At 39.1% G+C, this 26,251-nt stretch overlaps 1 protein-coding gene across 2 annotated transcripts in view; it reads right to left on the reverse strand.

The window, feature by feature from the left end:
* LOC102233577 (sodium/calcium exchanger 1-like) overlaps nt 1–12,863 on the reverse strand; it is a 108,721-nt gene extending 95,858 nt beyond the window's left edge. For both annotated transcript variants that reach the window (XM_005799595.3, XM_023346171.1), the window contains exon 1: nt 12,730–12,863. The gene's annotated coding sequence lies outside the window, so the exon portion shown is untranslated. The remainder of the gene's footprint in view (nt 1–12,729) is intronic.
* Between the last annotated feature and the right edge of the window lie 13,388 nt (nt 12,864–26,251).

Below are 26,251 nucleotides of genomic sequence, written 5' to 3' on the forward strand. Positions count from 1 at the left end.
CTAAAAGAGGACTTTACAAGCTCGGCATTGTCTTGGGCCCTTTGTCCAGCATGCAGTTAGTTGAGGAAAACACCGTCTGCTTTGAAATAACACCAACAAGTGGAAAGAGAGTCAGAGCTTGGCCAACACGCCGGACAGTTGGATTCCAGAGCAGATGGAGAACACAACTGATCCGTTTGTGTGCAGGAAGTGGGAGAGATGGAGCTGTGGTAAATATGATGGAGTTTAACGGGAACCTCTTTCATTAACTCAATGCTTTGCTGCATAATAAAACCACCTCACCATACACAACCAGGATTTTACTGCCAACAGGAGAAAACATCCGTCTCTGTACTGCAGAACCAGTTCGGATTTTCTGTCCTCACTGATGGGTTTGTGCTACAAACCTTGCAGGTTTGTAACTAGTCCCACTCAAATCTGAATTAAATTCAGGTCTAAATTGTTTTCATTTTGGTTTGCATGGAAATTTTTATGCCATAATCCAAGAGCACACATTTTCTGTCTGAAAGCAGGATTTCTTGTCTTTTGCTCTAAAAACTTTTAATACTTTTGCTAACGTTTTATTTTGAAAGCAGGATTTCATGTTTTCTCAAAACTTGTAATGCTTGTATTCAAAACTTCACCTCTTGCTCACACTTGGCCTCTGTTCGGACTCTCTGCTCTCTTCTGAAACATTTTATGCTTGCACAAAATGCACCGTCTCCTAGCAACCCCTCAGCCAATAGAATGAAAGTGTTCTACTGGGTGCGTTTGTTTCCTTTTAGTGGGTGTGCCTGTGAGGCTACTATCAATGGTAGCAACCTGGCTGCCCACTGGATGTATGAAGAAACAACGACCTCAGCTATCTGTTCCATGTTACACTAAATATCCACCAGCAGTGCTACTGATGGCTAACAGCTACTGATGGCTAACAGCTACTGATGGCTAACAGCTACTGATGGCTAACAGCTACTGATGGCTAACAGCTACTGATGGCTAACAGCTACTGATTGCTAACAGCTACTGATTGCTAACAGCTACTGATTGCTAACAGCTACTGATTGCTAACAGCTACTGATGGCTAACAGCTACTGATTGCTAACAGCTACTGATGGCTAACAGCTACTGATGGCTAACAGCTACTGATTGCTAACAGCTACTGATGGCTAACAGCTACTAATGGCTAACAGCTACTGATTGCTAACAGCTACTGATGGCTAACAGCTACTGATGGCTAACAGCTACTAATGGCTAACAGCTACTAATGGCTAACAGCTACTGATTGCTAACAGCTACTGATGGCTAACAGCTACTAATGGCTAACAGCTACTGATGGCTAACAGCTACTGATGGCTAACAGCTACTGATGGCTAACAGCTACTGATCGGTAACAGCTACTGATCGGTAACAGCTACTGATGGCTAACAGCTACTGATCGGTAACAGCTACTGATGGCTAACAGCTACTGATGGCTAACAGCTACTGATCGGTAACAGCTACTGATCGGTAACAGCTACTGATCGCTAACAGCTACTGATCGCTAACAGCTACTGATGGCTAACAGCTACTGATGGCTAACAGCTACTGATCGGTAACAGCTACTGATCGGTAACAGCTACTGATCGGTAACAGCTACTGATGGCTAACAGCTACTGATCGCTAACAGCTACTGATCGCTAACAGCTACTGATGGCTAACAGCTACTGATCGCTAACAGCTACTGATCGCTAACAGCTACTGATGGCTAACAGCTACTGATGGCTAACAGCTACTGATGGCTAACAGCTACTGATATTAGGCAGGAGTTTGTTCACCCAACCAGCTCCCTATTTCAAAAATATTGCAGCGCTGTCCATCTATTATTCTATTGTTCATCTGTAGCTATTTTCCTGCATTAATAGCAAAACGATGAGGTAACAATCTATTGTGGTACTTATTGCATTTAATATGCACTAAATTATTACGTAATTATCTGTTGCTACACATGGTAAGTCCCCTAGTTGGTTGCCAATGTGTGTTTCGAAACAACTTTATCATAATGGGAGGTTCTGCCCTGGAAGCCAAACTATGACTGCTTCTGTTTATCCTGTGTGTGTTTTTAGTTTTATTATTTTAAGAAAGTCATAAGTCTGGCGTTTCCTCTGGTGTCCCATCAGTTGTTTGCTCTTTATAACTCTGCAGCAACAGGTTGGGGAGGGATAGATAATATCATAACTTATTCATTAAGGCTGAAGTGATTAATCAAATTAATGGTGATTAATCGATTCCTAAAGGAATCGTCGACTAATTTAGTAATCGATTGTTAACTGAAGTATACAGACACAGTTGCTGAAAGAAAAACACACTCAGAGTTTTAATTAAACCAAAACTCTACAATAATGTATATATAATCTGTTATAAAGATTTTAAAAAATAGTTTTTTGTTTGTATTTATGTTCTGCAGATGCATCCTTTGCTACAAATGATCAAGTTTTCACTAAAGGAAAGCTGTGTTGTTGAATTCGAGGCAATAAAATGTTTATTTTGTCATTTAAAAAAAGGAATAATTTGGTTATTTGCATTTCCTTAATGGGTTTATTATGCTGTATAAAAAAAGCTTAAATAGTTGAATGAAAAATGTTAATTTTTTTTATCTGATTAATCGTTAGAATAATTAATAAAATAATCAACCGATTACTGAAATAATCGTTACACAGCTCCACTTTACATCTGCTTATGCATTTACTCTAAGTAAAGCCAGGTTTTTCCATATGAATACCTGGAGAGAAGAAAACATCCTCAATTATAAGCTAATAATCTGGAATTATGAATCTGGAAAGGTATGCAATTGTAAATATAAAAATGTGTAGGAATCCAGTTTTAATCTGTGGGAATAATATGATGAAAAATGTTAAAAGCATTTTCAAAAACCAGCACAACATGCGTTTGCTTACGATCTTCCTCCATTTTTAAAAATCTAGTCAAGAGGAGACAAAAAATCAGCTGATATATAAATCACAAAAACATGCAATCCAGACATGTAAAACCGTTTAGCAATCATGCATGCATGTCATGCAGCCACGGCGCATGCAGAATCAGGCAGCAGCCATGATGGACAGACTTTGTGTTCTTTTATCAGATTATGTAAATCAAATTCTAGTTTATGATGCCGTGACAGATTACATACAAATGATGTGAGGAAGAAACACAAGGAAAGAGAGATTTTTCCTGGATTTGGATTATGATAAAAGGTGGAGCAGGAAGTTGGGGGAAGATGTGGAGGATTTTGGTGAAAAGGGGATGAAGAGGAGGAGGAAGGTAGTAAACAACCAGAGAGTGGACAGGCGAGGAGACAGAGCGGAGTAATGGCCGACCTGGAAAACAAAACTGATAGAGCGAGGATGACAGAGAGACGGGGAGAGAAATGTGGATTTGGAGGGATAGAGGCAGCAAATAAAGGCAGACGGCGCAGATGAGAAGAACAAAGGAACAAAAAAAGGAGTTTTATTTTATTTCATGATGATAAACCAGACAGAAACTCTGCAGGAATCAATCCTCTCTCTAAGCTCCGAGCCGCAGCAGCTCTGAAGGTTACCTGGATGGATTATGGCTCTGAGATTAGATGCTGCTGTTCCCAGGATGAACAGGAGAAATTACCAATATTCTGATTATGTAAGAAACAGATTAAATTACAGCAAGAGAAGAAGAGATGAAAGAGAGAGAGCAGAGATGTACCATAATCCATCCATCTATTCATCCATCCATTCATCCAGCTGATCATCCACCCATCCATTTATCCATCCATCCATCCATCTGATCATCCACCCATCCATTCATCCATCTGGTCATCCATCCAACCATCCATCCATCTGGTCATCCATCCAACCATCCATCCATCTGGTCATCCATTCATTCATATATTTAACCATCCAACCACATTATCACTGATCCATCCATCCATACATACAATCATACATACATAAATAACATAAATAACATAACATATTTGCAGATTCTAGGAACATCTGCCTTAAATTCATCATGAAGTTTCATATTTGGACATTAAAACACCTCGGTAATAAAAACTTCTGGTTGACATGACCGTCTCTGCTGTCCAGAAGAGATTCTGATGAAACCATCCAATCCCGGACACTCACTTTTCTGCTCATCCGAAGTTCATGCTGAGCAACAATTGCAGCCAGAAGTATAGAAAAGAGAGGCTAGAACACGACGACGGGGCGGATGGAGTGAGTCGAACAAGCAGACTGGAGGGTTAAATTAAAGACTGACAGGGTGGAGGCAGAGAGAAATAACAGGGCCTCGAATGGGAGGAGTGGACGAGAGTCAAACCATAAACCTGCTGCTGAAATTAAAAGCGTCTCATCTGCTTAACAACCGTTTGATTTGGGCTGTTCTTCCTTTAAAAGCAGCGGCTGTCTTCGCATGAAGCCCGTTGGAGCGTGTCCAATCCCTGAAGCCCCAATCCGTTCCCAGGAGAAGCCATAACCGTTAATAAAACAGAATCTACAGCCACCATTCTCTCTCCAAGCGTGGCTCTTCCAGAGCACTCAACGCTGGAATAAAAAATAAAAGTGAAGACACTGAGGAGACTAAAATGGAAGAGGCATTCGGTCTACTTTATTTTGGATTCTCTAGAAGGCATTCAGTAGCAAACTGTATCAAAGCCTTCATTTGAGTCAGAGATGAGACTGAGAGATGAGGACTAATTAGATTTTAAATTTCCTGCAAAATGCGGCTCACGCATTGACGGCGTCACCAATCTGCCCCCTGGTGTTGGACTCACTTTGGTTGCTCCAGGGTCTCTAAAGGTCACTGAATTCTTCATTTTCACAGTCGGCTGCGTAAGTTATTGTTCACTTTTTTCTTTCCTGCAACATGCTTCCCATTAACGGTTTCAAAAGAGCAGACTGCACCGAATCTGGCCCGAGAGGTTGAGAAAGAAAACAGCAACAGGGTGGTTTTTTGATTTTTCTTTCTTCCCTTTTGCATCTTTATGTTGCTGCAATGAATCAAAGCTTCAGAGAGATGTAATTTAAGGCAGAAACAACAATTTCCAACAACAAATATGACATCTCCAGTACAGCATGCTCTGAATTGATGCATTTACATCACACACTCACGCTGCTGTCTGTGGAAGTGTGTGTCATGCGTTCGGCTCCACGCCACGATGTTGTTTTCTATTCTAAGCAGCAGAAAGGAGAGCCTTTCTGCATATCAATGACCCCGCTCATCTTTAAACATCATCTGGTGGGACGGCAGTGATGTGTGGAAACTCATTCATCTGCCTTCAGTTGTTCTGATATCGTTTGCAATGGTCTGAATGTGTGCAGATTTTTTTTTTCTTTTTTTAGATTTCCTGTCAGGGTGTGCAAGCTGAGTGTGGGTATTTCAATTAAAGACCTTTAAATCTAGATGCTAAACTTTCAAGACGCATGCGTTAGTCTGGTCAGGGAGTCAAATCATGGGCATTTTGGTTTCTGCATCTCTGGGGACTAATGCTGAAAATAAATCTCCGCCTGCTGTGTTTCCTCAACCAAAAAGTCCAACCATTTTTTTGTGTTTGGTGAAAAGTTTTATGGGGATATAAGGTTGTAATTTTCTAGATTTTCTGCTGAAGTTTCAAACTACTAGTAGTATCTATCACTAAATTCAGGCTAGTTTTAAAGGATTCAAACTTTAGATAACATCAGGACTTGTAATCAGACTGTTGAGTGTGAATCACAGAACAACTAGAAACTATTTAATAACAAAATGTACGGATTTGAGTTTCCTTTTTGTTGCTGCACTGATCCGTTTCCTTGCTAAATGGAAGATAACCCTCACTTTGTTTAAGACGGTGAGGCTCTTTAAGCCTCTGATGCCCACAGCTAAAAACCGCCTGTTTTCCCATGCATATCCCCACAGTGATCATTAAACTTTCATCTCTCACTTAAAGCTTTCTTATAGTCCACCCAACCTTTAAATGCAGTGCATGTCTGGAAAGTGTCTTCATTTAAAATGTACAAAATCCCCTCAGTGTCTGCCATTAAGTGAGGATAAATTAAAGAGACATTTCCAAATGACTAAAGTGTGTTATCACGGCTGCAGGCTGATGAAGTATAGCGTTAGCATACACACAACTTGATCTAGTAAGAGATCATGCATCCATGTAGCATGAAATTGTTGCTGTTGTGTCTTTAATGCCATATAATTAACTTTTGTTATGCTAAAGGTAACAAGAGTTCATGCTTTCGAGTCTTAAATCCTAAACCTTATCAGTTCAGGCATCTGATATATTCTGATGTGAAATTAGAAATAACTCATAAAATATGCTCATAAAAGCCTGTTAAAGCAGTGGAAAGTGTTGAAGATGCTTACAGACTTTGGTCAATATATTGTTCCTTCTTCCACTATTAAAGAAAGCCACATTCCCTGGGGAAAAAAATCAATTATTACTCTCTCTGCACTGAAGCCATCTATAAATTTGAGGAGTGCTAACCTTTAAGCACCTTTATATCTCTCACTGGGCCGAGCAGGTCGGCTCAGCCACATGAAACATTTTATTCCTCTTCTTTTCTTGTCGCTCCTCAAGCTTCACCTCAGTGCCACTTTCATCCAATTTGTTGCCAAACAGAGCGATTTCTAGGACTTGGAAGGATGAAGCAGCTCATGATGAACCAGACTGAAGCACTCGGTGTAATATTCAGCAGTTTGTTTAGTTCCTGCTCTGCAGAAATCACAATTAGCTGATTCTCAGGCATCAAATTATTGTAGCACTGCTAATTAACACTTTTTAGAAGAATTTCCGAATTCCAGACTCAAATTTCCTGAGTTCAGCCAATGTTCAAAAACTGGATGGATGGATGGATGGATGGATGGATGGATGGATGGATGGATGGATGGATGGATGGATGGATGGATGGATGGATGGATGGATATATGAATACATGTACGGATGGATGGATGGATTTTAAATTGATGGATGATGGCTGGATGGATGGATCAGTAATAATGTGGCTGGATGGTTAAATATATGGATGGATGGATGGATGGATGGATGGATGGATGGATGGCTGGATGGATGGATCAGTAATAATGTGGCTGGATGGTTAAATATATGGATGGATGGATTCACAGCTGTGAAGATCTAAAACCTAGCAGGCCTCCAGTCTTTGAGGACTGGAGCTTTACACCCATGGTCTAGTCAAAGCCCATCATGGTAGAAATGCAGCAGAAATAAACACCTGCATTCATCATGAATGCCCACTAATCCTAATGTTTTGATAGTTTGCGGTAGATTTCCCAATAAAGAGTGTAAACTTTCCTCAGAGTTTGAAATATTTCACGTGGAAAAAGAAGTCGGACCGACCCAACCTCACGACCCGGTTCCCTATCGACGTCTTCTTCTGTTTGCTCTTACATATTTGCATTTCTTATTATCTCATGGCTTCTTCCCTCCATGCTTCTTCATTTCCTCCCAATTCCTTGTCTTCATTTTACACACAAGCCTCTTTTGCATAACAATTTACAACACAATCACATCTCCACAGCTAACCATTCCTCCGACACTGCAAGCATTTACCACACACACACGCATGCCCACGCACACACACACACGACCACACACACACACACACACGCACCCCTGCATGCACACACACACAGTGTCACACAGAGGAGAGAGAAGGATTACAGCCAGGTATTTCCTGTCGATTTCAGCAGACGCAGGCCTAGGTAACTAGTAACAAGCGATGGCTGGAGCCAGCGAAACACATAACCAGATTATCCGGGACCAGAATAGCGGGCCGGGTTGTGGGTTACCACCTTCTGCAGCAGGGAAGCCGGCGTGTTGTTGGAGGACTTAATGGATTAGCCGAGGATACAGTCGCAAGGCAAAGAGAGTGCAAACAAGCAGGGAAGGCGAAGACAGTGTTGTGTTTATTTTTGGCACAATGACAGAGGCAGACAGAGACTCTGGGTGTCGATTGTACACAAAAAATACACAGGAAGAGGCAGAGGGGCAACTATGACAGTTAGGATAAATATTATAGGTGACCTATTATGCTTCCCTGAACAGGCTAGGGTAGGTCTATTGTCGATACAAAACTTGGCCATAACATTTTTTGCACAAAATTCTTCTTAGATAATGAGATATAGAGTTTCTATCAGAGTGAGCTGTTTTAGAGCCTCTTGCCACTTTAAAACCAAATAATCTGCTGCTGGCCACGCCCCCAACTCAACGTTTACACTCACACATAATCATATCTGCAAACAGAGAGGCAATTATATAACCGTACACTTTTGAAAAGCAGAAGTGGAGCCTACAAAAATGCAGCAAGTAGTTTCTGGGTGATAAGTCAACAACAAAACATTTGTCTTTTCTAGCAGCCATTGTACACCACATACAGCGGTAAAACCAGCTGAACAAACGTGCTGGAACTCCACTGGGGTTGCTAGGTAACAGCGTAGGCCCCGACCATTGTGACTCAACAATCGGGGGGGTTCTTGAAACCACAAGAAAAACATGATGTTATTTCCAAAATATGACTGGGTGGTATTTTTTTAATGCTTGGGTTGTTTTTAGAAGCAGTAGAAATCCAAATGAAAAAATAAAAACGTGCAAAATTAGAATTTTTTTATAACAGGTCCCCTTTAATGATGATGTTTCCAGCATCTCCACAGCTAACCACAGCTCCGTATGGATGTCTGGATAAATACATGAGGTTTTTACTCAGTGATTCTGCACCCAGTGGACTAATGCCAATAAAAAATAATCTGAACTCACTCCGTTCAGCCTTCTCTAAAACCCTGCAGGTGTTGCCCACATTCACAGCTGTGGTCGGTAAAATCCCACTCAGAAGAACAGCAGGCTCGGCAGAACCAAAGCTGTGGAAAACAAACGCTTATCGCAGGTGACGGAGGCTGCTATTATTTTAAATATGCAAATTCATCAGTAGCCCACATTCGCCAAGACAGATTGGGTCCCTGAATTATTAAGTTAGTGACATATTTTTTGGAGGTTAATAATTGATAATAGCTGGAGAACGTTCCTGTAATCATCATCACGCATAAACTGACATCGTCCAAATTTCTATTATCATCTCATCTTGGCTGAACAATCGCTCGTGATTCATCACCATAACGTGGCCATGTGTTCTCAAAATGTGTCCAACTTCTCAGCTTTTGCCATCAAAACCACAATAAACATGAACACATCCAACGAGGCGTGGGCCGGCAGCGCACCGTCATCAAATAAACCTGAGTGAAAACTCTGAATAGCTTTGTGTTTGCCATGACAGAAAATATTTAAAAACGCATAAATGTGCTGTTGTTGAAAGCAAGAAGACCCTCTTTCTCTCTACTCTGCTTGGCTTGACTCAGTTTGCAGGGATTTCAATTAAGCCGGTAAGATAATTAAGCCAATTTTTTTGACCTGATTTCCCCTTTCCAACAATTTTAAAAGTTCTCTGATTATCATGATAATCTTAAAAGATATTCTTGATATTCATGTGTAACTGGGTCTGAATTGTATATTTACACAAAATGTGTTCTTTAATGCATTTGTCTGTTTATACCTGATTATTCCTGTGTTCCCCTATTATAAGGGGTTTGGTCCTCCTGCTCTCCCTCACTTTCTTCTTCTTTGTTCAGGGTCCTCCAGGACAATTATAATTATTAGGTTATTCATTTTCTCTTCCCTTTTATTTATTTTGTTCAAATGTTCATTTTTCCTTTCTGTATTAATGATAGGTGTTGGAATATTTTCACTTGAGTTGTTATTACACCTTTATAACATTAGATGATCCTAAATGCTTGGTTTTGTTATGACCACAATGTGCAATGCATGCTAACACTATTATTTTGCATAGATTGGACTGGAGAACTGAAGCACATGCTAACATCTCCTGATTGTTGGGTTAAATAAACAGAGACCGCCTCCGAATCCAGACTTGGTGTCGTCGTGGTTTGTCACCGGTGGACACAGAAGTCCACCGGTGACACATGTGTGGTAAGGAACTGCTCTCGTCTAAAGTCTGGAATATCCAACATGTTGGATTGTCTTGGTGAGATATCGCAGCATGTTTCTCCCACTAACGCAGCCTGTTGAATGTGACAGGTAGCCGATCAGGTAGCGGAAACACAGCTACCTCGCTATTTTCTGTATTATGGGAACCCAAAACACAGAAAACAAAAACAGAAAGTCTGGTGAACGTTGGCGATGTCTTTATATCGCCTTTTCTCTGTTAAACTCCACAAACCTTCGCCAATACTTCTTTCTTGTCAGCCATGTTTGTTTACTCTGAACTCATGTTTTCCCGTCTGACATCTGAATGTTTGTGAGTTAAACATGTCGATGTGTGGTGTGCTGAACACCAAACACTGCAGGACCAAACCTGTTGAAGATCTGCTTTATTGTCATGTGTCGTCTGTCCAATTTTAAAATCTTGTCTGTGAACATTTACTGGTACTAACTTCTCTGTTTGTATGTACTCCAGCAAACCGAGTCAAGGTGAAAATGCAACATAACAAAACTTTCTGATTGGTCAGACGTTGACTGAGTCTGGTACAAGAATCAAACCCGCCATTTTAAGAAAACCACCAGCAGTAACCTGAAAACAATAGATGAATGAGAAGGTGGAGACATTTTTAGGCTTTGTGATAAATAGAGACGGAGCTGTAGGCAGTAGTTTACCATTGAGGTGGTTCTCCATGGTAATCTAGAATGACTCAAATTGTAAAAAGTGGAGTAGACATGAATCAAGTAGAGCAAACTAATGGAAAAGATGACCAGCAGGGCAGCAATAGGTGGAGGCAGGGCAGAAGAAAGCTGTGCCTGTAAGCTGTAACTCGATGCCTCGATACCGGTACCTGCCTCATGCCTACAGGACTTTGAAAATGTTTTCCTACCTCTTGAACATTTTGACATTTTATCACACCAAAAACTTTCACAGATTTTACCGGGTGTTTTTTTTTTTTTTTTAGGTGGTGGACCAACACAAAGTAATATACGATGTCAAAGTTCCAGCCTTTTGAAGGAATAACATCCAAAATGGTTGGCTTTCATTTGTGTCCACCCTCTTTTCCCTGATGCCCCTAAATGAAATCCACTGCCACTAATCGCATTCAGAGTTTTCCTGATTATCCTCAGAGGTTTGTTAGAGAATATTAGTGAGCAAACAGCTTCATGAAGACCAGAGAGACAAGTCAGAGAGACAGTTACAACAGAGTTAGTGTATAAAACAAGTTTCTAAGCTATGAACATCTCAGAGCTCTGTTCAATCAACACTGGGCTTTTTGCTATGCAGACCTGCAAACAGACCAGTTTATGGCTATTAACCTAAACTGCACCCTGGATCAGGAGAGTATTGATCAAAGAAGCAGCCAAGATCAACTAAACACTCCAACAGTGCAGTAAAACATGGTGGTGGCACCATCATGCTGTGGGGATTTTCTTGAGCAGGAAATTATACTTTATGATGATTGAAAAACATTAGATTTACAAAGAAGTGTAACAAAAATTTCTGATTTCAAATTATTATGGTGATTTTTTTTTTTGTTGCTGCCACCTGGCAGCCCACATTGTGAAAAAACACCAGTCTAGTCAAAGTCCAGACCTAAATCTATTGTAAGACATGAAAATTGATGCTCACAAACACTTTCTTTCCAACATTACTGAGATTTTGCTGGTTCGTAAAGAAGAATGGACAGAAATCTCCAGACATGGTAGAGAAGTGAAGTTATATAACAATATATTGAGGCAGCATTGTGATAATAAAAGTGTTGATAATTATTTCTTTTTTATGTAACTCTATGGCTGTGACTGCATGGTACTGTTAGCTTCCCAAACACAAATACTGCTCTTGAAAAACAGTTCCCATTTGTAATGCACTTCTTTACCAGACAGAAAAAAATGTATCTGTCACTAAACTGCACACAGTAGCTGCATTTAATCTTATTTTCCTATTTATTGATACACTTTTATTAACAAACAGTGAAGGAAACCAGTAAAAATAAAATCTAGGGATTTCCAATCATTAATTGGAATTTACTGTGATAATGATCAGTCAAAAATCTTAAGAAATGTATCATGATAAGTGAAAACCATACGATAAATATCCCCCACTAGTTGAACACAAGCAAATACTACTAAGATTTTTATGTATGAATAAAAACCAAAACAAAGAGAAACCTTGATGGCTTCACGTCATAATCCTACTTTGTGTTGGTCTGTCATGAAATCTCAATAAACCATACTGACGTCACAAAATGTGAACATATCCCTGTGAATAGCTTTGCCTCGCATTGTTTATAAAATCATTCAAGAATATTTTAAAATAATAATAATAATTTTTTTAAAAACAACTAAGCAGCCTGAACTCATGGTTCCTCTTCGGTGCGCTGCCCGCTCCTGACCCCAGTCATCCCTCCGTGAAATGCTCGGTCCTCGTTCACTCGTGCCGTGCGGGATCAAAGGGAAAATCGTCTCACGCACGAAAAAAAAAAAAAAAACAACAACAACGCGCGCCGGTTTTCGCGCTTAATTGAAGGCGTTTCCGCGGACCGGGCAGCGCTCTGCGCTCTGCGGCGCCGCATGCACACCTGAGGGCAGCGCTGCCCTCACTCCGGCGGCTCCCTCTTACATTGCGCTCTTCTTCCTTATTTATACGCATCCGCACACCATCAGTTGTGGCCAATATTCATTTAACAGCATAAAAAAAAAGAGAAACATGCGCTGCTGTTTTTTTGTTGTTTGTTTTTGTGCTTGCTCACCGGTTCCGTGCAGTTGAATGAGTCCAGGTCGGGTTCCGTTCATTGATTCACCGAGAGGTTCCTCTGTGTGTGTTCATCCTCTCCTTCATTCAGCAGCCGAATAAACGTCTCTCCTCCTCTGAAGCCGCGGCGCAGCTCAAACGCCCTCCTCTTCCTCTCTCTCTCTTTCTCTCTTCTTCGTCTGTCTGTCTGCAGAACAACAAGGCGACTGATGGTGAAAAATAGAGAAGACGGCGCTGATGTGAGCAGGAATGAGGCTAATCAGGCTTTTCTCTGTGTGCAGCAGAGAAACAAAGTGAAACCGGAGAATCTCTGAGACTTTCAGCAGCGATGCAGAACTTATCGGTGTTTATTCGCTCATAATTAGCAAACAGCAGCTTCCTCAGCAGGTCACATTTACAGCCTCTGAATCCTTCTGCTAATATTTATTGACTCCTGGAACCCACTTAAAATTACAACAACAACAAAAATGTTAATGCACAAATAAAAAAAATAAAAAAAAAAAAAAACATTTTAAAGAATATATTATTGTGGAATATATTTTTAGTAATTTCATGTCAAGTAATCTAAAGTCACAAATATTATATAATTTCATATTTTAATGTAATGTTGTGTCAATATATTATATGGTATTTAACATACTTACTTAGCATATTATGTATATAATATAAATGTAAATCAAGTTATTGAATTATGCAACACTGAAAAAATATTTTAAAAATATTGGGTTTGAAAATATTCTATATTCTGTAAATATTTTTATAGTTTATATCTCACTGCATGATCAATCTGAAATCCCTGTAAACAAATAAATTATATATACATTTCATATCATATCAAAGTATAATAAAAATAAGATATATTACAAATGTATGGTATGTACAATAAATTATAAATACTCTTTTTTTCTTTTAATCCATATAATTTAGTCCATATTTTATTTTTTTCTTAGAATTATTTCTCATAATATTAATATAGTATTAGAAATATGCATTACATTTAAAGCTAAAATATTCTTAAAATATTCTAATTTTTATTCTTCTTCTTCTGAGCAATTTAAAACTGCATTATTGACCAATCAGCTTTCATGAACGTGTATCGTGTCTCTATGAATGTTTAATGTATGTATTTTTTCTTTTTATACTATCAATGCATATTATAGTCCATCTAGTTCATATTTCTTTTTTAAGAACAATATCATTTTCTTTTTATCTTTTTTTAGAAGTTCACCGGCGGGGGGGAAAAAAAACAGCTTATGGACTTCTGGAGCTGCAGCTCCCCTAGTGGTGGATTTGTGTCATAGCTAATTGAATTTACGGTAACGGCTGCAAACAGGATTTTTCATAAGTCGAGGTAGCAGGAAATGTCAGTGCCACTTGTAATGATTCAACCAATTGTAAGCTGTACAATGAGAGATGCCAGCATGTCAGTGAAAAGCTTCGTGTGGAACAAATGAGTTTCACCTTTTCTGCTTACAAAGGATCCAGGAAGTTAAGTAGCAAAACAAACACATTTAACGAACTGATTAACAAACTTATTCCCCGTGAAAGGATGAGTAACTCCTAATTTAAAACACCAGTCTGGATGTAATTAATGTCTATAATGTGTCTCAATATTACAAGCAAGTATTAAGGACACTGTTTCAAGAAGGTACTTGAAAATGTTATTTGTACTTTAAATATTAATGGTTAAAATCTTGTCTTTTTGGGAAGTTTATGTGCAACAATTTCAACTTTTTTGTAAGACATAAATAAAACTTTATTTGACCTTTATATGACCTATTATTTTGCTTCCTTGGACAGGTTAGGATTGGCCTATAGGCTATGAAAAATACATTTAATAATTTTTTTTTCCACAAAGTCATTCTTAGACAATGAGATTTCAGTGTGCTCAGGTCTATTTTGAGTTTCTGTCACAATGAGCTGCTTTAGGGCATCTTGTCACTTTAAATCCAAATAATCTGCTGCTGGCCACACCCACCAACTCAACGCTTACAGTCACATGTGAAAATGGCTGCAAACACATGTGCAGTTATTCAACCATAAGCTTTTGAAAAGTATTAGTAGAGCCGCCTGCACAACCAATAAAAATCTCTCACGTGGTTTCAGTCAACAACAAAATACTTGTCTTTTCCAGCAGCCATTGTACAGCGCATACAGCCGTCAAACCAGCTGACCAAATGTACTGGAGCTCAAGCTTGGGTTGTTAGGTAACAGGCTGGGGTTGCTAGGTAACGAGTCGTGCCAGGTGATCGTGACTTAACAATTTCCAGACACCAAACAACTTTTAAGTCATTGTTAAAAACAGCTGGATTGTGTTTTTTTTTAAGAGCTTGGGCTCATTTTTTTATTTTTTAAACCAATTGAGACACAAATGGAGGCACAAAAATGTGAAAATGTGAATTTCTTTTCAAGTTTGAAGGCAACAAACTTGCCTTCAAACTTGAAGGCAAGTTTAAGGCAAAAATGGCGCCGGCTCAACTGGCTGCCTGCAGACACAGCTCCTGTCGTGTGCTGTAACTGCGAAATAATTTCCCTGCTGGGATGAATAAAGTAAAAATTATTATTATTATTAACAAGATGTCAGAAAAATTAGCAATTTTAGGCTGCAACAATCACACAAAAAAAACATTGTGACATCCTGGAGGGTCCGAGTTGTGTGATGTGGATTTATAACTCCTCATAGGTCTGAGTTCTGCTTATGATGTTCACCAAGAGCCTCTGTAGGGCAGGCAAGTATCAGAAGGTAAATGAAAGAATGGATAAAAGCATCTTCATTATGATTCACCGGCACTCTGAGACATATTTTTGTGGTACAAAGATATAAAACCCTTAGCATGTAAATCAAATGGATGTCTTTTTAATCGATAAGTGCTGTTCTTCTTCAGGAGAGCAGAAGTCGGAGAATCTCCAGCCAGATGAAATGGATGAGGAGGAGAGCGGACGAGCCGGAGCTGAGGGTTATAAGTGCTGGTAGGATGTAGAAAATGGGGTGAGAGGTGAAGGCGAAGACGGCTGGAATCTGTGTGAGTGATGAGCGTTTGGACGGGCGCAGTTTTACATTATTTTGCACTACAGTTCATCAGAGCTCTGCCTCAGCATGAAGAGTGGCCTTTTACACTGCAGGCTAATTCACACAGCGAGGGAACATCACAGAGCCCACACTCTCAAACACACACACACACACGCACACACACCCACACACACGCACACACACACACAGTTCCTGACTCTTTATATGCTGAAAGAACACACATCCACGTTGAGTGCTTTTCTGAACGTATGGATTTTATCCACAGACTGGATATGAGGCAGTTCATTTAATGACCTTCACTAATGAGGAGCATTGGGAATATTTTCTCAGATTATTTTAAAAATCAGAAACAAAGGCTATGTTTACACAGCAGGCAACTCGGCCCAAATCCGATTCTTTTTGGACCCATATCCAACTTTTTCTACGGCAGATTGACCCAATTCTTTTCACCGCTCCCAAAAAGTCTGATTTGTGCCGAGTCCGTATGGGGTACTAAACCGTTTACGTATCATATGGTTTTAAAAGTCAGAAAGGTCATATCGAATCATACCCAACTTTTATGTAACTGATGCAAAGCCTGTGTGGTAATGCTGCGTGAGAAGAAGCCAGAAGCGGCGAACCTGGAGGTAAACAGTGGCTGAAAATGATGATTATCAAATTACGAAAGAAGTCTTTTCCACTGAAGCGCATCACAATAACACCTCTCCTGGTCCAAATAAACATACAAACATTCAGTAGCATGAACGACAACATAAGCAAAAAAAAAATCTAATTTCTTTTGATGTAATCTATGTGCAGAACCAAAGTGCATTTAGGGTATGCAGTTTATCACTTTATGCTTATATCTTTGGTGCTTCGTTGAAAATCACAAAATGGAGGATTTTTTACGGTGTTGCACAAACCACACTGCAGTCTTTGGATGAACATCCAGACTAATCCGGTTTAAACTGGTTTTTCTGTTCGTGCAGTTTTATTGTTGCATTACTGCCCCCTTATGGCTAAGAGAGGTATCGGTGTGCTAATTCACTAAAAATTAGCTAAATTTTGTTGTGTTTACACGAAACAAAATTATTTCTTTAGATTAACATGTGACAAAATCGTGCTATCTTTACTAGAATTAATTAATTAAACACAAAAAACACATTTTATGTGTTTTTAACTTGAAGTGAAATATTAACACAAGGTGAACAACTGCTTTCTTGGATCTCCTTTCTTCACTTCTGTGCATGCTAAGCTAGTCTTACCACGTATTAGTGATTGTAAATTGGGACCAAAAGGGTTCAGCTGTGTCAGGACAGGGTACTTTTCTTTTTTAACATTTAAGAATCAACTGACCATCTTGTGCCTTTGATCCATCAGAAACGTTTCGTCAGAGACAGAAAGGAAAAAAATTAATAAAATATGACAAAAATCCACACGCTGCCATTTATCTTCTCAACAAGACTGATCAGATGAAACCTAACAGATGCGATCCCAATTAATCTTCTCCCATTACCTCACAGCGAGCGTCTGCAAACAGCATAACGACGTCCAGGGAGGAAGCTCATTTTTATACTTTGGTGGCAATGAGACAATAAGCGACGCCTTCTGCCTCACTATGGCTGAAAATGATGAGTCTGAAACAGTGTGGAGGGATATTTGAAGTGGAGTTAACAGCTCCAGATTACTGCTTTCCATTAAATATTAATCATGTGTTTTTATAGCGCATCTTCAGACTGTAAAACACTGGTTACAGTTCAGCATAGGCAGAAACTGTGAGAGATTGAGAACATTTATGAGAATAATTGCTTTAGTTAAAGCTCTTTTGCGTTTGTGCTTTAATGACTTTGGTTAAATCTGGTGCCATGGAGGTCAAAGTGTGGATTCCTCGTAGCTTTTTAAGCTCTAGAAAGTACTGGTGAACAAAAACACGTAAAACAAAAAAGGAAACGAGGAAAGAAACAAATAGCAATGCAGAAAACCAACACTAATCTAGTCGTGAATGACTCGCCACTGGATGGTCTGTTTAATTTTACATTTGGCTCTGATAGAAAGAAACAAAAAAACATTATCAACAACTTCCTAAAGTACATCAGTGGGAGCTATTTTAGTCTTAGGATTTTTTGTGAATTTGGGCCCAAACTTGTGGAAAGTTCTCCTTTAGATATTTTGGTGGATTTCTCTTGATTTTCCCATGATGTCACACAAGGAAGCTGAGTGTTTGGGATTCTGCCTTAACCCTCCTCCTTTATAAATGTCACTACTTAAGAAGAAAATATGGAAAATACATTTTAAATAAGTCAAATTCATGTTCAGGATGAATTTTTTCATGTTGGTGGACAATAAAAAAACTTTCAATGTATTTTTAAAATGAAAAGCGAGTGAATTATACTCATCGGTCTGTCGTCTGTAAGAGGTAAAGAACATCGCCGCACTAAATATTGATTGAAACGGAGTTGATTATTGGATACAAACATGTTTTTGGAAAATTTGGGATCCTAACACTACTGGATTATTAGTCAATTTGACATGGGAATGTTATTGCTGCACCACAGAAATGAACACAACAGAAATGTTAAAATACATCCACAGACGTCCAAATAACCCAAATGCCGTCAAATCAGTATGGCAGGCAGGTTTAGCATTAAATTGGTTTTGTCACATTCTCTCAATAAGAATAATGTGTGCAACATTTTATTAATAAACTCATTTAAAAAAATTTGGATGAGAAATATTAACGGAAATGAACTGATGATGTCACATAAATGTAATCAATTTAGTCAGATTATTGGATTTCAAATAATGTAACATTGAGAATTTTTTTTGTCATTTTTGGATTCAGGGTTTTTTTTTTTATCAGGGGTGATTTAATGCTCCACTTTCATCAGTGGAGCATTAAATCTTCCGTCATGATTCTCGACTTGATAAAACTTTTTAAAAAATGATTTGGGTTTATTTAAATTATAATGAACATGTGGAAAAGAAAAAATGGATAAACATGAGGGAGAAAATTCAGGGGACATGTTTAAAAGGAAAAACGACAGAAGTAAAGGAGAGAAGATAGATAGATAGATAGATAGATAGATAGATAGATAGATAGATAGATAGATAGCATTTATTGTCATTGAACAGAATTCAACGAAATTTCCATTGCAGCTCCCGTGCAAAAGGTCAAATATATACAGTAAAAATAAGCAAGCACACAATAATAATAACAATATATACAACTAAATTAACTAAAGGTACTCAACCACACCAAAGAAGTAGCAGCAGGTCCAATTATGGCAAAGTACAGATAATGTGACAGTGCAAAGTACAGAACAATATGGCTGTGTGGGGTTGGGGGATATATATGTATGACTGCGAGGTTATGATATGTGTGGGAGGGGGGGGCGGCAGGGAGTAATGGCTCTGATGGCTGTGGGGAAGAAACTGTTTCTCAGTCTATCTGTTGTAGTCCGTATATTCCTGTACCGCTTGCCTGATGGCAGCGGCACAAACAGTCTGTGGCCCGGGTGGCTGGAATCCATGGCTATGGATCCAGCTCTCTTCTTGACCCGGTCTGTGTAGATGGAGTCCAGGTCTGGGAGGGGGCATCCCACAATGCCTTGTGCTGTTCTCACCACCCGTGTCAGTTGTTTCCTCTCCAGTGCTGTGCAGCTACCATACCAGAAAGCAAATAATCAGCAGGAGGAGGGATACGAATAGCAATGCAGAATAAGCACAGAAAGAAGTTTGCCTCTGAACCTACAGCAAGCGAAAAAACAAAGTTAAGACACGACATCAACAAACAACGTGCATATAAAATAACATAAGTTATAACATCATTGGAAAATACACAGTATATGGTAATACAAGATGTTTTAAAGACATGATGTCATCCTTTGGGCTTTCCCAAACTGATTTAACTTTTGTGTACAAACTTCTGAATTTGAAGTAAGAAATAAAAAAGTCTCATTATTGCATTTAGGAAACAGAAGTAATTTTGGTAATCCTAACTGACCTAAAAAAGGGAAAAGTTTAGTCTCATTTAATGTCATAAAGCCAGAAAAAAACAGAGTTTTTCTTCAGAGTGATTGTAGACGTCAGGTTTCATACCAACCTTCATTTGCAGAAGAAAGCTGGTGGACTTTTCAGCCAAAATTGCTCAACTCAGGACAAATGACCTTCTGACCTCATGAGTTCACATGAAAAACAAGTTTCCCAAACAAAAACTGTCGCCAGTGGATTTTCACTTCCTACATTTCCATCATTTTCACTTCAATAATTCAGAGAGACAACAAACCATACCAGTAATGAACCCAGGCTGGTGGGTGTCTAAATGGTTTTATTGGTGAAATTTGTGGAATTACCTTTGACGATTAAGGACAAATGAAGTCCCGTTTTATTGTCCCCTCGCTTAGCCGGGGCTAAAGCAGCGAATCCACAGCAGCTGTGTAATATTTCTATTCTGTTTTATCTGCGACCTTATGTCTCTGCGCTGGCTCTTGATTATTCATGAAGCTGCCTCCCACTCGTCGTGCCGCTGAAGTTGTTTCACATGAGGAGCAGTGAAACAGAACTAACTCACTGTCAGCAGATCAGTCCTGCTGATTTAAAAACAACTAGAGAAGGCGAGACTTCCCAACCTGTGCAGTTAAGATAGATCTATGGCTTAAACAAAACATGTTCATTACATTTTTTACACAAAATCCTTCTTGGATAATGAGACTGTAGCTTAGGGCCTCCTGTCAGCTGCTGCTGGCTACGTCCCCAACATTCGTACTTGAAAACAGCTGCAAACAAATGTATAATTATACACCATAGAACTCTGAAAAGCAGAAGTAGAGCCTCCTGCACATCCAACAAGAACCCATCAAGTGGTTTCTGGAAGGTACGTCAACAACAAAACTCTTGTCTTTGCCAGCAGCCGTTGTACAGCGCATGCAGCAGTAAAACCAGCTGACCAAACATGTCGGAGCTCAGCTTGGGTTGCCAGGTAACGGGCAGAATTCTGCTGGGGTTGCTAGGTAACGGCACAGTGCCTGCTGATTTGTGGAACTTCTGGAAGTTTTTGAAACTGCTCATTTTCCAGTAAACAAAAAACCTTAAATTATTGCTAAAACCAGCTTGATGGGTTTTTTGTAAGTGTTTGGACTGTTTTTTAGAAGCAGTTGAGACCCAAATGGAAGTACGAAAACGTTGGTTACGTATTGTAACCCCAGATTTTATGAGTATAAGTGTGAATTTTGCACAATATGTGTCCTTTAAAGCAACCGAGCAAGTCTTGTAAAGCACACTGCACCGACTCTTTTCGCTCTATTTAAGGTTATTGCTACTCAAAGAAGCGGCCATTATAGGATCAAAATAAAAGCTGATTGGAGAGTGGCTAAGAAGCTCTGGGTCATTTGCTTGCTTAGCGTAGCATTGGTGACATGACGCTCATGCAAAATGTTAAAACAGAGCACCTCAGTTTGGATATTTAGTTATTAATCTCTGCAGATGATTAATTAGATGACAGAATACAAGCATAAAGCGCTTTTATGTATTTTTACACGAGTAAATCTAATTTAGAAACAAAGAAAAACACTCTGGAGGTGTGTCCTTAACACAACCATGACTTTAATGTTTCTTATCTCAACACGTCTGGGTTTATTCTGCACCTCAGTGCTTTGACACAGTTGCACAATTTCAGAATTAGCGTCAGAAAAAGGGGAAATGGAAACAAGTAAGAATGAGATCTACAATGCCTCCATTTACACATGCAGACGAAAACAGCAGCATATTGTGGGAAAGCTGGTTAGAGCAAAACACAATGTGATAAAGACTCAGAATGACACATATAGGCATCCTTACAGTGGGCTGCAAAACTATCCACTCCTCTCGAACAATTTCACATTTTGTCACCCAAAAACTTCCAAATATTTTAGAGCAACATACATCTGTGCATAATTGTTAAGTTTACATCTGAAGTACGTAACTTGTGAATATTTTTGAAAACAACTGAGTTGTTGTTTGTCCCGACGTTGAACCACTGCACACCCAACATGCAGGGCAGCTGCAGAGTTCAACCGTTTGACCTCATTCAAACAAGCTTCTCACTATAACAAGTTTTGCTTGACGATAAATTATTCCAGAAGTCAATAAGTAATAATTATTCTTTTTTGAGACTATTTTCAAGTGATGTTTTTATAATAGTGAAATAATGCAAGTTCATCCTTCCAAAGATCAATAAACTTTAATTTCTTATGAACAATTAACTCTGGAGCTGGAAGACATTTTAAATATACAAAATAAATAAACAAAACAAGTAATAAAATGGATGATGAAGTCTGTGTAAACAAAATTATCCTGCAAATAAAGGGCCGGTTGAAAACAATGAACCAGGCGGCATCCTTTTGGTAGACAGAGAGAGACATGAGAGAAACACAATATCATGTCATCTGTCTGATATTTATCTAATAAGTTTCCTCTTCTTACTGTCAGCATGACTTTGGTGGATATTGTTTTGATGTTTGTGATCCCACATTAAAAAATAAACCACTAACTAATTAAATATGCATAACTGCAACTGCAGTTTTCTGTTTTCATGCTTTTGTACTGTAAAACAATGCATTAACACTCATTCTACTCATTTAAACCTTTACAGAAACCACTCCAGCACTTATCTGCATGCAGTCGGCTGTTTGTCCCACCCACACATCCCCACGGTTCAAAACGAGCTGCGCTGCAAAGGAACACGGTCTTAAGGTGCAATTCATCACTTGGGTCCCCTCTTTAGTTTGCAGCCGGGAGCAGTTCTGACCTTTCACTAAGATGCATGCCTCTACTCTGAAACCACCATACACTAAAACACACAGCGCGTTCACAGCAGAGGAACAATGGACTCATCCTTGCATCTGATGTTAACAGGAATCTTTGACCTTTATGTTTGAAACGCTAAATGCCTTCAGTTTTGCAGAAGATTTCAGCTGACAAAACATTTCACTTTTGCGAAGCAGAAGCCAGACCAGAAATAGGTGCATTCAGTTTTTAGCTGAACAACAGAATCAACTAAAGTGAATGGAAAAATACATTACATAGTTGGCAAATGAGTTCCAGCTCTTTCTTCTCCTAATGGCAGTTATCTATCACGCCATTTCTTAGATTATTTTATGCAGATTTCTGTTTCGCTGAAGCCATTCCTGCTCATCCCATTTCTGTTTTGCCGAGTTGCAGTTCTCGAAGCCAGCAGTCAGACTCAGTTCCCATCAGCCTTCAGTTGTTTGATAACGTAATCAAGCTTCAAACCTCGACAGGCTTTTACTGCTCGTTTCAAAGTTTATAAAAAGCAGAAGCGCAATCAGCAAAGTGGGAAACCTTGACACTGAAACAGATTAAGAACCTTGTGATGGGAAGTTTTCTTAAAGGGAAAGTATTGTGTGTTTTCCAGGCTCAATTCATAGCATAATAAAATAACTTTACTTCCTTCAGATGTTAAAAAAACGCTACATATATGAAAAATCATTTTACTTTGCAATTTGACGCCTTGAAATTGGCCTCCGTCTCTAAGAAGGTTCTGTTCTTTCTATCATTCTGCCATCAGCACATCATCACAACAATGATCCTCCATTATGCCATTTACAGTCATTCTTCGGAGTGCTAATGAGCTCAGCAGATGCCCTGTTTCACCAGGTGTTTACTAATTGCTGCTGGCTAGTCTGAAGGAGCGGAGAGGAGGAATCACAGTCTAAATAGGCGCACGTTGTGAGGCCAGCGTTTAGGCTGCCACTGAAGATTGCAGGACTTCTCAAAGCTGCATGAAAGAATCAAAGCAACACTCCAGGTATGTTTATGATGAGGGAATAACTTTGTAACATGATGTAAAGCTCAAAAACATTGACTTTACAGGATAGACTCTTCCTCCCTCCCCAAAATGAATTTTATCCAAAGGCAAACATATGTTCTCACATGCACAAAGACATTCATAACTAGCAGCTTATCAGAATACGTGATTGATAGGTTTACATGCAGATGTGGCTTCTGTGCTTTGCTGCTTCTGTCAAATTGTTGTGTGAAGTTCCTACAGAGTTTTGTTTTGTTTCTGTGGCTTTTCTTCAGAGTCACATATTCTGAACCAGAACTAGCAGCTGAAAATCTTACCAAGTGTTTTTGGTTTAGTTTCTAGTGGAAACATCTGAGTAAACATGAAATGAAACAAAACTGACTTTCAAGTAACTTTTCAGCAAGATATAGGAGCTTGTTTTAAATAAATAATTCCTTCATGCTGATTAAAAAAAGAAAGTACTAGCTCCCTTGGAAGATTATTTTGCTTATAACATGGAAAATATGTTCTGCTATAAATGAAAGAGAATATTCGATAATTTCACTGAACTCCAAAACAGAACCGCACGGCATTCTGGGAGATGTTGGCAGAGGAAAGGCTTTACCTGCGCAGCCATTCACTGCTAGCAAAGCAAAGTTATTGGAATCAACTAACTCACTCGCTCTTTGGTTACCTAGCAACTCACTCACGCTTTGGTTACCTAGCAACACTCTATTAAGCAACTTGCGCATTTTCAGTTTCAGGTTTTGCCGCCTTGCCTCATAACTGCTTACAGTAAAAAAAAACAACAGCAAGGAGTTGAAGTAGAAAATGAGAAAAGCAACTTGAGGAAACTGTGGATAAAACAGTATTTCAGATATTTCAAACTAAAAACTAATTAGTTTATCAATATTGTCTGATATGAAACTGCTATATCGTGATATGTTTTTCAGCAAATGTTTTAATAAAAGATTCCCCTGTCTTTAAACTAATGAGAGAGCAGGAAACCATATTTAGTTTAGCTTTATTTTTTTTTTCTGGAGAATTAAATTGGAGGGTTGTTGTTACCATCTTTGTTTGTTTCTGTTTCTTTTTACTTACCTGAAGAATGAGAAAATAAACCTTAGTTTAAGTATTAAAAATAAATGAAATCCGTCATTAAATATAAATCATTTGATTGGTTGAATGGATCTTACATACATAATCTTTACATTTATTGGGACAGGTAGAGAATTCGTCCTGCAACATGTTAAGTATCTGCTACACATGAAGAGCATCTTGTTTCCACCGTACGCCATCAGAGAGAGCAATCTCTTGATGAACTAGTTCAGACAGCAACCCAGATACGGCGAGGAAGGAAAAGGAGCCAGAGAGAGAAACGAACGAAGAGAGACGAAACATTAAAAGGCGAGAATGACGGGCAGAAATGATTGATGGTGGATAGAGTGAAGTCAGACGGGCTGGAAGGGAAGGAACAGGAACATGACAGACAGAGAGGAAAATGTAGAGTTTGTGAATTTATTTTATGACGATGGGCAGAAATAAATGGATCTACTAATGCAGAAAGCTTGTACTCTCATTGGGCTGAAAATGTAGGGATTTTTTACACAATGTAGACTTTGTGTCATCGCTGTCAAAATGAAGCTGAATCTTTGAGGAGGATGGATAACCTAGTTTTTAAAGAGACGGGAGGAAAACCATCAAGTGTTGCTTGACCTAATAACCGTTTTAGATACAAGTTAACATAATTAAAAATATATGGTACTTCAGTCGATAAGGAAACAGTTATATTTATATCATACTCATTAAATGAAGTTAGAGAAAAAGAAACAAAGAAATAGATTTAAGTGATTTTTTGTAGTGGAGCTTTAGTCACACAACTTAAAGAAAATAAATGTTTCCGTCTGTTGGACTGTAAACATAATTACAAACATCATGTGGTTTACATGTCAGACATGGAGACCCAGACCGACCGCCCTGAACCTATTATAGGAGGGGGGGAAGAGGGGGAGCAGGGGACTGGAGGGGGCAGGTGGGACAGGAGGGGGCAGGTGGGACAGGAGGGGGCAGGTGGGACAGCAGGGGGCTTTTCAGGCTTTTTTGCTAACTGGAGAGATTTATTGTGTTTTTAAGTTTGGATCAAAAATGTAAACCTCTGAAGCTCCTTTCCTTTCCTTTCCTTTCCTTTCTTTTATGTTTTTTCTCCCACTCATTACTTTTAGCTGGGTCATAGGAGCAGCTAGTTGCCCCTGGGTGGGGTAGAATAAACTAGTGAGCTGCCATATGTCAGCCTTGTGATCACAGTGACTAAGCTGCATAGTGAGGGAGTGGTTTTTATTTAATGAGCATGTTCTGAGAGCCACGATGAAAGGGTCACAGGCTGGAGGAGCGTATATTTAAGCTGGTTATAGTCTCTGCGCCTCCTCCCTACAAGTTATTCTGTTGGTTTATGTCTTGAGAATATTTTTATATTTTGTTATGTTGACTTTATTGCCATCTTTGGAGCTACTCCATACTTGTTTTCTTCAAATCTCACTGCCTGTTTTTACTCTTGATCCTACATCTGTGACTCTTTGAGGCCCCTCTGTTGGCCTTCCCTTTGTCTCATCCATTTCTTATTCAGCTTGCTTGAAGTTTAGATTTGATTCAAACTATTGGGGAATTGGGAAATAAGTTATTACTTCTTCAGATTTAATAAGAACTGGCTTAACATAGTGCTTTGCCTTT

This window comes from Xiphophorus maculatus, chromosome 14, assembly GCF_002775205.1.
Source record: "Xiphophorus maculatus strain JP 163 A chromosome 14, X_maculatus-5.0-male, whole genome shotgun sequence".
NCBI lineage: Eukaryota > Metazoa > Chordata > Actinopteri > Cyprinodontiformes > Poeciliidae > Xiphophorus > Xiphophorus maculatus.